Source organism: Acinonyx jubatus, chromosome E2 (assembly GCF_027475565.1).
Source record: "Acinonyx jubatus isolate Ajub_Pintada_27869175 chromosome E2, VMU_Ajub_asm_v1.0, whole genome shotgun sequence".
In the NCBI taxonomy this organism is placed as follows: Eukaryota; Metazoa; Chordata; class Mammalia; order Carnivora; family Felidae; genus Acinonyx; species Acinonyx jubatus.
In genome coordinates, this window is record NC_069396.1 from 8272501 (window position 1) to 8285123 (window position 12623).

Consider the following 12623-nt stretch of genomic DNA (forward strand, 5'->3'; position numbering starts at 1 on the left):
TGGTCCCTGGACTTGCTGCACCAGAATGATCTGAAGTGTATGGAGTACCTGGGTGGCTCAGTGAGCTAAGCATTCAACTCTTGATTTTGGCTCAGGTCATGATCTCACAGTTGGTGAGTTCAAGCCCCAAGTCGGGCTCTGCACTGACAACACGAAGCCTGTTTGGGATTCTCTGTCTCCCTCACTCCCTGCCCTTCTCCCACTCGCATGTGCTCTCTCATGCTCTCTTTCTCTCTCTAGAAATAAATAAATAAGCTTAAAAAAGAATGATCTGAAGTGTTATTAAAAATGAAGAGTTTTTAACAATTTCAGACCCTTTAAGTCAGTATCTTTGGGATGGGATTAGGGTAGGGAGAACAGAATGGTAATCTGCATTTTTTTAACATCTCCCACCCCCACCCTCAGCTTGAGTCTAGCGTTTGGAAAAGCTCCCGAATCACTGTGGCAGAGGAAAGACGATTCATCTCAGAACTGGGGGACCAGAGGTGCTAGTCTGGCTTCTGCCATTTACTGGCCAAATCGAGTTAAACTTTGTAATTCCCAGTTTCTCCTCTGTGAAAAGGAAACACTAATCTCCCTCTCTAGCTTACAGAGCAATTGTAAAGATCGGTTGAGATAACAAAAACATTAACTGACTTCTATCTAGTGTGTACGCAGTTTACAAAGTGATTATATCCACTTTATCTCCTTGAAACTCAGGACTGTCTATGAAGTCAGTCTCCCTCTTTGTTGACAGGGACGGGAGCTAAGGGAGGTGAGGTCACCTCCAGGTTTGTCCCGGTTGCATCGTGGCAGAGTTGGTGTGCAAACCAAGGTCTGGACCTCCGATGCAGAACTGAACTAAAGCCAAGGTGCTATGTCAGTGCACTATTTCTGCACATCACTTTGGTCAAGACTGTTTCCCCGGTTACACTACCGAGCCCAGAGGAGAGACCAAGGGAGACTCTATGTTCTAATTGCCCAGATCACAATTATACATGCAAAGAGCAATAATTATTTTCAAATGAAAACTGTGAGGTCATTGGAACACATTTCTTTAGCAATGACATTAGAGAAAGTGCCAGGCTTGGTCTGTCACATATTTCTAACTTATGCATCATTACATTCACTCATCTTAAATTATAAACCTAATTAACTCCATTCATTTTCTCTTTCTGGGTCATTATTTTGGTTCCTCTGCCTAGGTGTATGCAAGAGAAAAATACTTGGAAAATCATTGTATTGTGTATATGCTGTATATATACAGAAGAGGGTTTCTATTAGCTAGTTTGTTCCTATTAATAAATTAAGTGCCTGCCATTACACTATGTGGAATGCCTGGATGGATTTTCACCAGGTTTTGAGGGTATGTGGGAGATGGTCTGATGGGTTGTGTATGTTAAGTAGATTTTGGAGTGTCAAGGGTAGGTTCCCCTCATAAAGATAGTGACATGTTCTCTGGAATAGCTGCCCATGAAGAGAACTCTGTGGCCAGGACAAGCCATATGTATCAGATTTATTAGGGAAGGAAACAAAGTGCTTTCAAACATGAGCCCAAACCTGAGGGCACAAGGTCAGACCGTCTGAACTGTCAATGCTGTTTGGGATCCAGTTGATTCCTGTAAGGCGACCCGAGGTTGTGAGCTTGAGGGTCATTTCGGGACTTGCCTAAAGTGGTTTAGGTAGAGCTGAAAGTAGAGCTGGGTATAAAAGCTTGAGTGCAGATGGTTTATTTGGGAACTGGTGTCAAGGCACTGGTAAGGAAGGCAGCAAATTCGAAGGGGAGGTGAGAAGGCCACGGTAGGGTGCATGAGTGGGGAGGTTACTGGTGTGGGCAGTTGGGGCTCAGTCCAACTGCAGATAGATGTCTGTGAGACTGTAGAAGACACCCAGCCAGGAATCTAGGGGGTAGTTACGCTGTAACTCCCATCTGTCATGGCTGTTCCCAGAGTGTTAACTCCCTGGCACTTCTGATGTGCCCTTGAATGTCCAGAGAAGGCCCTCAGGCAGGGAATCAACATTTATTTATTTTTGGGACAGAGAGAGACAGAGCATGAACGGGGGAGGGGCAGAGAGAGAGGGAGACACAGAATCGGAAACAGGCTCCAGGCTCTGAGCCATCAGCCCAGAGCCTGACGCGGGGCTTGAACTCACAGACCGCGAGATCGTGACCTGGCTGAAGTCGGATGCTTAACCGACTGCGCCACCCAGGCGCCCCAGGGAATCAGAAACGTTTACAGCTCAAATCCCTCAGCTTGACTGGCCACCTGCAGAGTCTCCCGTAACTCAAAAGGCTGCGTCCTGGGGAAGTGTGAATGTGGTAATTACAATGGTGCACTGAGGATACAGCAATTGCCAGGTACTATGTGCCTGTCCTGTGGCAGTTACCAGAGCGGGTCCATCATACCCCTCATTTAACCCGCTCAGCTACCCCATGTCAAAGGCGTTATGGTTCATGCTTCACACCCGAGGAAACGGGGAGTCGGAAAGCCTCAGTTACCGGCCTGCGGTCACACAGTTGGCAAAGGAAAGCCAAAATCTGAGCCCAGGCCTTTGACTGTAGAACACACTTCCCCCACAGAGCAGGTGGTAAATACAGATTTGTCTAATAGATGAACGGAACTCACATATTTTTTTTTTTAACTCTGACACTTCCAGGTAGTATTTTGTGGGCTTATATCTGTCTATTTTCTGAAATCCACCCCTCACCTCTGCCTCTCTGACCTCCAGGCAAGGCTCAAGTATGTTCCGTGATAAAACGTGGATACCTTTTAGGCCTAGATAAACACATATGTACCTTCTGTGTGTATATAAAGCCTCATAAAATCAACACCAGGAATTGGGACCAGGTTAAAGGGGCTCAGACACGATCATCAACTCATGACAAGAATAAACAGACTCCCTCACTCTCTACCACAACTCCCTGCCTTCAAGTTAAAAGAAGGTTCTCAGATTAGCCTCATGTAATATCTAGTTATTCTCTGGGCTGTTTCACAACAAATATTATCAAAGTTTAAGAAAATATGTTGGATTTCCAGCAACGTTTGAAGCGTGCAGATGTTAGTGGGATAAAAACATATGAGATAATCTATTTCCTACCACAGGAAGCTTCAGCTACTGACAGTGGGCCCATGGTTGACAGAAAAAAAAAAAGTGAAAAAGGGGTCCAGCTTTTAATCTCCAAGAGTTTTGGCCACGGGCATGCTGGATTCATCTACTTGAAGCCATAAAAATTTAGAATTTGGAACAGTTAGGATTTGCCATGTAGTAAACTATATAACAACGTCTTTGTTTATTACCCAGACACCCCACTCAAGCTCCAAGAGGGAAACCAGAGCTATTTTTCCAAATGGATTGATGTCTGAAATATTGGCTTCTGTTTCCAAAGAACTTACTTTTGATCTTGTTTGTCCAACTCTGTAGTTCAAATTAATTTCACCCTTCAGGGATTTGTAGGCATGTTGACAGATTCGGTGACAAAAATGGAGTTTTATTGGAAAGGGTGTTAGTCAGGGAAGCAAAGGTCTCAGGGAATAATTTGGTAATGGGCTATGGAGACTTTCTTCCTAGGTCACTGGTTCAAATCTAGAACCTGCTTGGCAGTGATTGAAAATCGTTACCACTTGACAGCTGCCTGACAGGCAGCCAGTAATATGTCGGTACCCTATTCCTGCACCTCCTTCTAGGTGAAATGGCTGCATGACAGGAGGGACACCATGGAGTAAATGAAATCACAGGAACTGAATTACCAGGTTTCTCTCTCAACAGCTTGTTACTTTAACAGGTTAAAAGATCTTATCACTTTACCAGGTAATAGCCCACCAAAAGATTCCAATATGTACCTCCCTCTTTTTTTCTTTTGATGTCTTGGTGGGTGTGCCCACAATGGCTCTTTATTTGTACCTGAATCACGATTTTTCTAATTGAGGTATAACTGACCTAAAACATCGTATTTGTTTCGGGTGTGCCACCTGATGATTCGATATTGTATATGTTGCCCAATGATCACCACGACAAATCCAGTCAATATCCTTCACCGTATGTAGTTACAAAACTATTTTCTTATGATGAGAACTAAGATCTGTTAGCAAGTTTCAAATATGCAGATAGTATTATTAACTATAGTCCTTGCTCTGTATATTCCATCCCCGTGGCTTATCCATTTTATAACTGGAAGTTCGTACCTTTTCATCGATCCCTTCACCCATTTCACCCACCCTGCACCCCCCAATTCTGGCAACCACCAACCTGTTCTCTGTACCCATGAGCTCATTTTTAATTGTTTTTTGTTTTTAGATCCCACATGTAAGTGAAATCATACAATATTTATATTTCTTTGTCTGACTTTCTTCATTTAGCACAATGTCCTCAAGTTCCATCCATGTTGTCACAAATGGCAAGATTTCATTTCTTTTTATGGCTGGATAATATTCCATTGTGTGTGTATATCACATCTTTATCCATTCTTCTGTTTGTATTCCATTGCCTACCTCTTAACAGTGGTTAAATCTGACTAAAACCAGGGAGAAAAATGGGAGACAGTGAGAACTGAAGGATGAAAGAGTTACTACAAAACCTCACATTGAGCAGCTGCATATAGCTTCGCTAGGAATCTATACATTTATGTAAAGAAGAACAAAAAAATCTTATAAGGCCAGAATGGGCATCGGGAAACCACACAGGGACAGACCCCAAATAGACTGGCTACAGGAAGAAACTTGGCAGATTTCCATCTCAACAGCCCTTGAGAGACAACCAGGCCAAGGAGCCACATAGGACCCATTATGAGAAGGTTGGCGCCATATTAATTTCAGCGTGGCCATTCTCAGCTGGAACCCAGTCACCTGACCACGTCTCCACAGGGGTCCATCCTTAATGTAGGCTGGGCCAAAATAATGAGAACTTGATTCTAAGCAGGGTAATTTCCTTATTTCGATGGGCTTAAGCCAAAACCTTTAAAATTATTTTAATGTCATTTTTCTTCTTAATGGGACATGTAAGTACTAGGAAAATTATAGGCATTAAAAGGGTTTCTTTGGACTTTTTTTTTCTTTTTGTAATTGCCTTTTAGAGGGTAAAACTTAATTCATTCTGAGTGTTTTACTCTGATATGAGAAACCTGACCAAAGCCTTATATTATGAGGTAAGTTCCTCATATTTCCCCCTGAAACAACATTCATGATACTCACTGGTTTGAGCTCAACATGTGTGGATGTGTAGATGATAAACCACCAGCTTTCCAGAAAGGTCCCAAGATTTAGCTACGGCTGTTGGCCAAGGTGAAGAGTTTACTACAGCCACGTTAGAAATAACGTATTCAGCCGTATGACTGATTTGTAAATAATATCACAACCTGTCCATCCAAATGAGCATTGCACCCTTCAAAATACACCTGGATGAGACTCGTGATTCTAAATGGGAGTCACTGCCAGAAGTTTTAACTGCAGTGATGTCAAGAACAAACTCCCAAATCTGAGTGGCTTAGAGCCATAGGCATTTTTTGTTTCTTGCTGCCAGGTCTGCTCCTGCTGTGGCTTAGCTGGCTTTGGCCAGAGGCTCCACACGCCTCTGAGTTTCAGACCCAAGCTGTAGGGACAACACCTGGGGAATGTTCTTCCCATTGTGGAAGACAGGAGATCACAAAAGATGAGAACAAACATGCAGAACCTCTTACTGCCTTGGCTTGAACTGGTACATAGTCATGTCCGATCACGTTCCGTTGGTCAAACATGACCCAGCCCTTGGCTTGAACTGGTACATAGTCAGGTCTGATCATGTTCTGTTGGCCACACATGACCCAACCCCAAGTGGGATGATGGGTCAGAGGGAGAAGGGAGGCCAGGAGCCCATGTGCTTTTGCAGTACCTGGCTCTGTGCTGAAGTCTGGGGCTGGGATGGGGGGGTCACAGTCCCCATGAGCAAATCTGACCATCTGCTGAGATCCTCGGGCCAATGCACATGCCACTGTCATCTGAGGGACCGGATTCTGTTTTGGACATGATTCAAGGGCATTTGGCCAATTCTGCAAACCTAGGTGGTTGATTAGGCTCAGTACTCCCAGTTGAGGTGTGAAGTGAGATGTGACAGTAAATTAATGAGGCTGATCTTATGCGCCTCATAACCTGGCTTAGGAGGAAATTCTGAAGTGGTATCCCCACCACGTCATCATCGTCAGCCTGTTAGTGTCTGTACCATTGAGGCTCATGCATTACTGATTATATAGGGAGGAATAGGAGGATGCTATTCCAATGTAGTAAGGACAAAGAGACATTTGTTAATATTCAGTATGCGTTTGATAGTGTTTAAAGACTTAGACGTCCTACTGAGCCCAGGAGATGAAAAACCAACCAAGATAGTCTTTGCCCCCATGGACCTTATGGCCTAGAAGGAAAGACATACTTGCATTAGGTAACCACCTTAGTGGCTATAGAATTCCAAACTGGACTAATCTGAATGAAAGGGGCACCATTCCATGAGAGACTATGACAAAAGTGACAAAGGCTTTCACAAGGAGTGACAGAGATTTGAAGGAGAGGGCCTTACAGGGGCCAAGTACGTATGTGTGTGCACGTGTGTGGGCCTGTACGTGAGCATGAATGTACTTTGTGTACACATGTGCGTGTGTGTGTGTGTGTGTGTGTGTGTGTGCATGCCTGTGCATGCATGGATATTAGTGGAGTGAAAAGTCGGGGGCATTCTAGACTGAAGAAGTTATGTGTGCCTAACTCTTGGCACACATAACTTGTGATGAAGGACAGTATCACCATCCAGGAAGAGCGTATGTGAAGGGCTGGTGTGTATAACACCCCCTCAACTACAGCCAGGTTCAAAGAGAATAGATGCCACCTCCAGTGAGATCTTCTTTAGTGTCTGCTGCTGAAGGGAATTAGTCCCTCTTTCATGAAGGGAAGCTTTTTGTTTTTTGTTTTTTGTTTTTGTTTTTTTTTTTTTCTGGCTATGAGAAATCAACTTCCTACTGCCCCAGAGAGTCCTGGGATATAGCTAAGGAACTGGACCCTGCACCGGCTAGAAGCTGAGTGGCATAACCACACTTCGCTCTCAGCTCGTGGAGTCAGTCCTTTTCTCGGGGCATTCAACACATGTGTGCCGAGTACTCACTATATTCCAGAAGTGTGGGAGACAGATAAGACAGGTACAACCCTCCCATCAAAGAATTCATGGTCTACACAAGAAAACACACCCACAAGCATGCGATTTCAGGACCAGTGTCCAGGACAAGTCTCTAGAGTCTTGAACACAGAGTCCCCTCCCTCAAATTATGGACTGGGATGTCAGAGAAAGCTTTCTGGAAGAGTTGAGGGCTGAGAAAATTCGTGGATGATTATGGGGAGCTCACCAAGTAAAAAAAAAAAAGAGCTCCATTAGAAGGAACAGTAGGTACAGAATCAAGGGCAGGTGCAAAATAACAAAACCAAGCAAAACAATCCACAGTGTATTCAAGTACCAAGAGAGCCTGTAAGCTGGAGGAAGTTCTCTGATTGAGCATTCTCCCTGTTTGCTTCATGCTTTTCTCCTCTGTCCCCCCAGCTTTATTGAGATATGACTGACGGGTAACATCGTGCAAGCTCAAGGGGTATGGTGATTTTGATAGAGTCACATGTTTTGAAATGCTTGCCACAGAGAGTTAGTACCATATCCTTGGTGAGCACAGATAGCTGTCAACTGTAGTGACGTGCTGTCCATTAAATGCCCAGGATTTACTCCCCTTGTAAGTGGAAGTTTATATTCTTTGACCAACATCTCCCCATTTCTCCCACCCCCAGCCCCCTGGCAACCGTATTTCTACTGTGTCTCTGAGTCTGATATTTCCATATCTAAGTGAGACCTCACAGTATTTATCTGTCTCTGTCTGACCTATTTCACTTTGCAGTGGTGCTTTCTGCTTCCAAGTTTGCCTTCCTCTGGCCTCTCCAGAGTGCCACTAGAGCCATTGCCAAAACTCCCATCTGGATGTTGGGTGTCTTTGGCAATGGTGTCACGTGCCTGGGTTGGTGTTGGTGTTTTGGGCACAATTGCTATTTATTTCATGGGCGCTAGTGCTCCTGAGCCCTGGAGGTCATCCGCATAGCACATATAGGTAGCACGATGAGATGTGATGGGGCAGGTGACAGAATTCCTTTCCACCAGCTCTCAACTAAGAGCCAGCTGCCCGAGAAGACTGGAGCCATCCAGAAGTCACCTTCTGCTCCTTTGATGTTCATGGGAGGGTTTTCTTCATTGTGCCTCTGTTTTATATACATACATAACCTCTGCTGCTGGATTGGGAAATTGTACTGGGCTCCATCTAGTTGATTTGGGACATGGTATAGGGTAGTGTTTATAGGCAGCGCTTTGAAGCTCTGCCACATTTCTGCCACCTCTCTGCAGGTACATGCTGAGCCCTATGTTCCTCTTTCAAAATGTCATCCAGTCTGTTTCTGTAAGAAATGCCATTGGATTTTGATAGGGGTTGCGTTGAACCTGTAGATCACTTTCGGTAGTACAGATACTTGAATATCAGTAAGTCGAATCCATAACAAGGGTTGTCTTTGCCATTTAAGTCTTTCACTTCCTTAGTTGATTCCTAAGTATTATTAAGGGGGTTGTTTTCCTAATTTCCTTATCAGATAGTTTGTAATTAGTGTATGAAACACAATTGATTTTTGCAAGTTGATTTTGTGTCCTGCAATTTTACGGAATTTATTTAATTGGTTTTTATTATTATTTGTGGAGTTTGGGGGGTTTTGAAAAAATAGCTCTAAAATCCATACGGAACAATGGAAATTCCCTCAAATTATTCTATACATTTAATACAATGTGAATAAAAATATCTAAAGAGCTTATCATGGAAATGGACAAAATTATTCTAAAATTTATAGGGAAAATGAAAGTGCTGAGAACCCATTTTAAATCAGGTGGAAAGCATGGCACATTCAATACAAAACACTAGAATATTGGCATCCAAACAGGGAGGGAGACTAACTCAGATCTCTGTTTCACACAATGTCCAATAATGAATTTCAGTTGGATTAAATATCTTAGTTTGACATGCAAAATTTAACACACCATTTTAAAAAGGGGAGACTAATTTTAGGTCCTTGGAGTGGAAAAATCTTTCTTAAACAAGACACAGGAAGCACAATCCTTAAATGAAATTTTTTTAATGTAAAACTTGTCAACAAGTGTTAATTTAGAAATTCACAGGCTAAGAGAAATACGATTTTTATAGTACATCCAAATATATAAATAATTATGACATATTAATAAATAAAAGATATGCAGCTCAATGCATGGTGGAAGGAATAGCCAAATGATAAAATACGGGAAATTCAAAGAAGAGGAAAGCCAAATATTTGGCAAAAAAATATGTCCGTCATTTCCCTCTTCACTTACAATACTTTCTTGGTCACATACCAAACATTGGTGTTGGCTCTAGGCTCCCTTTTCTGTTTCTTTGGCCTACTGGTCCGCCCAATAAAGGGACCTCTCCTACTTTATCACAGTGTTTTCATGCTCTAAGTCTTGGCTGTGTGACCCGGGAGTCACTATCACATTTGGCTATTTAAATTTAAATTAACGTAAAACACACAGTAAACAGTCAATTCCTTGGTCACACTCGCCACATTTCCAGTGCTCAGTAGTCAGTCATATGTGACTGACAGGTGGTTACCATTTTGAATGGCGGAAGTTCAGAGTCTCTGTGATTATAGAAAGTTCCATCACACAGTGCTGTTTAAGCTCCTAAATAAGTCCTAATATCATTATTGTAATCAGGTGTGTCTCCTTTCAGTGTTCCTCATCTTTGAGATTGCTTTGGCTCTTTACTTATTCCAAATTTTAGGCTAAGGAATCAGGAAAATGTAAGTTAAAACGATGATACGCCACTCTCAGCAACCAAAATGAAGGCATCGTGTGTATCAAAATGGATGCCTGAACATAATGAGCGTTCGTGAGAAGAGCAAGTTGCAAAAGGAGAGTGTGTGTGTGTGTGTGTGTGTGTGTGTGTGTGTGTAGGTGTAATGCTATGACACCATTTAAGCAACTTTTAAAAACACGTGCCTAAAACTATTCTATTTATTGTTTATGGATCATCATAATAGCTCATATTAATTAAGCATTTATTTTTTTCCAGGCTCCGTTCCAGGGACTTGAAGTATATTAACATTGGACTCTCGCACCCGCGCTTAATTCGCTACCATGTTCCCCATTTGACAGAGGCATAGAAAAGGTAAGCAACGTGCCCCAGCTCACCTGGCTCGTTGGTGCAGATTTGGAGCTCATAGGCAGGCTGTCTGGCTTCCAAGTCTGCACTCATAACCACGGTGCTATCCTGGACCCAGACCAAATGGCACTCACTAGACAGGCATGGGAATGTGTCCAGAGAGGGAGAACATAGAAATGGGCTGTAGGGCTTTACCTTCTGCATAATGTGTGTGTGCGTGTGGGAGAGAGAGGGGGCAGGGGGAGAATGCGAGATCAAAAGGCAAAGCTAGGGAGCCATGTTGACTACAGTCAGGTTGGGTCGGTGGATACCGTGTCCTGTTTAAGTAAGATGTACAATAGGTTTTTAACTGATGAAGAAAACAAGCAAAGAAACAATGGGTATATTGTTGGAGGAAGTAAGGGTTCCAGGGCTTGCTGTGACCTGAGGTGTGCTAACTGGACTGGGGCATTGTGAAGGCTTATCCCTTCTGCTTTGCAAAGCCGGCTGTGAAAGCTGCAGGGTTTGTGAGGGCAGGTGGCGACGTAAAGCCGGTGATGGGAGACACTGTGGGGCAGATTCTCGGAGCAGACCTGGGGGGGGGGGGGGAAGAGTGTTCAAAGAGGGATTCGGAAAACCTTCCGGTGCCGGGTGGAGTCCCTATCCCTTTCCCCGGGGAAGGCTTCAGTAGGACCTACATTTTCCACATATTTGGCTGTTGGATTACCGTTTCCCTTTGGCACGCGAGAAGAGGCGGGGCTGGCTTCAGCGAGACCGTGGTGCTCGTCATGTGCGGCCCGCGTGGGCGACGTTTCGTGGGGGCCACTTGCAGAAAGCGCCTCCTCTTGGCCCCCAGCGGCCTTTGCCAGGGCGGTCAGTGTCAGTAGGAAACACTGCTTCCCGCGGAAGCCCCTTCTCACCTGGTGTCTTTGGTCATCTGATTGGGCCAGCGCTCGAGCCTCACACCCGTGTCACCTTGCTCCGGTGACGGACCTGCCCGTTAGCCCGCTGCCCCAGCGTCCCGGGCGAGGAGGCTCTTGGGCTGTGTCCCTCAGGCCAGCTCACGTGTGGGGCTTCTTGCTCAACTGCTGCCCTGGGAGCAGACAAGTGGGAGTGGCAAGGTGGGGCCTCCACGGGCAGGTCTGGGACAGTTTAACCGTGTGAATGGCAGACACCTGCCAAGCCACCAGGAAGGGGAGCTGGGTTCATTGAGGGGAGGACAGGGAAGAGGGGAGGCGAGCGAGGGGGGGAGGTCTCTGCTCTCCGTCCACCCTTTCCCTGCAGCTGTCCTGCACAGTGCGCCCACCGCCCCTGCCCCCCGAGCCCCCTCCACTGCCAGTTTATGGCTTCTATTCTGCAAGCTCACCAGTAGTCATGAACCGCGCTTCTTAAGAAGCAGACATCCCTCGAGGTGGAGTCTAGCTCTGGCCTGCTGCGGCCCCTCCTTGGATGCAAAAGGAGGTTTCCAGATCCCGGGACTGCGGCTGGCCTGCGCCTGCCTCCAAGCCAACAGCAGGCCTCGTGCTGCTTTGTGCAATCCAAATGTGGAGCCGCCAGGCCAGGCTTCCGCACACGGCAACACGCTTATTGCCAAGCCAGAGAGCGCCAGTGGAGAATGATAAGATGCTGGAGTTTGTAGGGCATTTTGCAACTGAATGAAGCCCTGTGCGCCTCGCTAAGTCACGCACCACTGTGAAAACTTCCACTCTATATGGGACAGGGCTTGCCATCGTTCATTCCCGCTGCCTCAGCCACCTGCCCTCAGATCTCTCTGACCACGTCCGGAAGGCCTGCCTCAGATTTTGGATTCGTGGAAGAGGCAGGATAGGCTAATGGTAAAGGACAGTCCTGGGGTCAGACAGGGCGGCCTTGGGACCCAGCTTAGCTTCAGGTCCTTGGTGGTTAAGTTTCTGGGCTTCGTTCTCTTTGTCGGAATGGAAAACTTACGTGCCTTGAAGAGTTTTTATAGTTAGAACCAATGTATGCTCACGTGGCTAGTTTGTCTCATCAAGCCTGGTGGGGACCACAACTGGGGCTGTTTTCCAGTTCTCAGAATATTCTGCGTATTATAAAGTCAGCCGTGGGTTGCTACTGTTGGTTGGTTTTAAGTATATTTACTATTAATGAAGTTGTCACAGACTATCTACATATGTATGTTTTAAAATCCTCCCCATCTCAAAGATGAATACATAAACAAGTGAATAGAAGGTAAGTAGCTCCTTCATTTTTATACTTGTTTTTCATTTATCAGTGTTACCTTGTATATATGTGATATATAAATATAAAATATGTATTTAAAATAATTATATATGTATATATTATATTACGTTTTTATATATTCATACATTATATTATATAGAATATCATTATTGCTTAATAAATAAGAATGGGGCCCCGTATAAACAGACCTGGGTCTCACTGTTTGCCGTGACACATCGTAGCT

At 44.7% G+C, this 12623-nt stretch overlaps 1 long non-coding RNA gene across 4 annotated transcripts in view; it reads left to right on the forward strand.

The window, feature by feature from the left end:
- The window catches only part of LOC106984023 (uncharacterized), a 798380-nt gene that overhangs the window by 567144 nt on the left and 218613 nt on the right, over positions 1-12623 (forward strand). For all 4 annotated transcript variants that reach the window (XR_008293707.1, XR_008293706.1, XR_008293705.1 and 1 more), the window contains one exon: positions 10112-10207. This is a non-coding gene — a long non-coding RNA (uncharacterized LOC106984023). The remainder of the gene's footprint in view (positions 1-10111; positions 10208-12623) is intronic.